The sequence below is a fragment of the Populus euphratica genome, unplaced genomic scaffold (assembly GCF_000495115.2).
Source record: "Populus euphratica unplaced genomic scaffold, PopEup_1.0 scaffold133.1, whole genome shotgun sequence".
In the NCBI taxonomy this organism is placed as follows: Eukaryota; Viridiplantae; Streptophyta; class Magnoliopsida; order Malpighiales; family Salicaceae; genus Populus; species Populus euphratica.
This window is the reverse complement of record NW_011499937.1, coordinates 73,574-75,879: the sequence shown is the minus strand read 5'-3', so window position 1 is coordinate 75,879 and position 2,306 is coordinate 73,574. Positions and strand designations below refer to the sequence as shown.

Sequence of the window (2,306 nt, the reverse complement as noted above, 5' to 3'; positions counted from 1 at the left end):
TCTAAATCTTCTACGTATCTATTGAAAAATAAATTATATATAGATATACAAATTCAACTAATAGATACTCGTTATCATCCATAACTACATGCTATCAAAACTTGAACTTCAATTACCATCTTGGTTGCAAGAAGTTAAGAATTTGCACCAGCTAATTATAACTCCTATATATTCTCCAACTTTCTACAAACAACTTCCATAGAAGTTGTGATTGTGTTAATAAAACGAAGCATGCAAGCAGTTGCATCAAAAGAAAATTAAATAAAGCATCCAATCCTTTCAAATTATCCAGGACGCCAAGACACGAACTCCGAACAAAATTTGCATTTTTTATTCGGACAGTTAAAATTGTATTTTTTAGAAATTTAATTTTGTTTTGTTTAAATTTTATATTTTTAAATTATTTTAATCTATCAATAAAAAATAAAAAATATATATTATTTGAATATATTTTTAAGTAAAAAAATATACTAAACCATAGATATTACCACAGCACGAACAATCATAATCATTTAACTATAAACGTTGAAAATCAATCGATGTTATCGTCACCAGTGCCCTCTCATGTAAGAAATTTGACATGAACTGCCACACAAACACTCATTTCTTTCATTCACATTTGAAAATTTTCATGCTTATCAACAGAGCATGCATTTCATCAACACGTCTTGGACTCTCAAATTTCAACGAGAATATAATTTTGTCCCGACTAGAACTTGTACAAAAGTCCATTTTCTTTTTTTTGGAGGTCACCAAGAATGAGAGGCCCTACTAGCTAGAAAAACGATGAACTTGACTGCATAAAAACACAAACAGGAAAAAGCTAGTGGTGGAAAAAGTAAACCAGATCCATGGAAGTGCCTTTCAGTGAACTTACGAGGCGTTTCCTCGTTCATACAAGAATACAGCAGGCCTTTCTTGTGTCCCAGTGTTGAAAATAAAGTAAGGCAGTCCATGAGCAAGAAATATTACACATGGGGGGCCATGGTATAAACGGGGGTCCATATTTTTGTGAAACTTTCTTCATCTTTATGACCTGGTCTCACTCTTTCCCCACCAATCCACCCACTTAAAAATCAAAGTATATATTTATGCAAATAAAAGTCTCATTTTATTGACCTAAAGTGTAAAGCATACGTGCAAACTGATCTCTGAATCACTAAAATTAATTTCAAAAATATTAAATCAATTAACTAGAGATTATTGACAGTTAATGTTTCCTGTCCTCTATCCTCTCTACATCATTCCTTGTGCAACCCCATCACCCTCACGCTCTCCTGTCTTCCTTTTTTGAGGTCCAATTTTCCTCGCACCAATGAGGATTGCCGCCATTGTCATTATTCTTTCCAGGAGGGAGCTCACCATGAAAACGCCCTCATTAATTATTTATTAATTTGTTATGAGTTCCCTCCTCAAATTTTAAAGGCCAACATTGTGTCACTGGAAAGCATTGTATATTATTATTATTATTATTATTGTAGTGTAAAATTGAGGATGATTGAAGATAAGGTTGCGTTGGCAAAATTACATTGGTTTAACATTTGGAATAAAAAGTTACAATGAAATTTGCTGTTTTGCAGCTGATCAAGGATTGATGGGAAAATAAGATTCCAGTAATTAATCTAAGTTTGATTGATTTCCAAAAGTCTATGAACTATATTGATTGTAATTATAGTTATTATTAATTCAAAGAATTATCTCCTCGGATTAAATTACTTACAACACTAACACTTATAAAATTAGTAATAAATTGGTTTTATTTTGTGGCTTGTTTAAGTGAAATTTGTAATTACAAAACATGGATCGGTTGTAAGAACTTGAGATCTCGGGTTTAATTATAAGATTTCAAGTTTAACACTTTTTTAATTTCCTTACGCATGAAATTGACACAGCTTACACGTTTTCATATTTTTGGTAATAAGTAACCTATATTGTTTTAACTATTAATGGCAAAAACCATAATTACAGTATTTGAATTCATACTTCAATTAAGTTTAATCTATATAGATCATGTGTTTGCATTTGGTTCTTCAACATTAAATATATCTACCAACATGTTTATAAACAATAATATTTACTGAATAATTGTGATTGCACAAAATATATATATATGTGTGTGTTTTATTTTAAAATTATTAAATAATATATACATTAATATATTTTTAAATAAAAAATATTTTAAAAAAATACCATATACCATAACACTAACTAATTTTGTTTGACATTATTATTTAGCCATGCTTATGAAATTTTTTATTTTTTAAATTCTTAAATTATTTTTTTATACTTTTAATTGTTTTAATGTG

The 2,306-nt window shown here is 29.2% G+C and overlaps 1 long non-coding RNA gene across 1 annotated transcript; it reads left to right on the top strand.

Annotated features, from left to right (window-relative positions):
• The first annotated feature begins 552 nt into the window (after positions 1 to 552).
• Positions 553 to 817, top strand: LOC105136562 (uncharacterized). Its single transcript, XR_844367.1, has 2 exons — positions 553 to 702; positions 764 to 817. It is a non-coding gene; the product is annotated as an uncharacterized LOC105136562 (long non-coding RNA).
• The last annotated feature ends 1,489 nt before the right edge of the window (positions 818 to 2,306 follow it).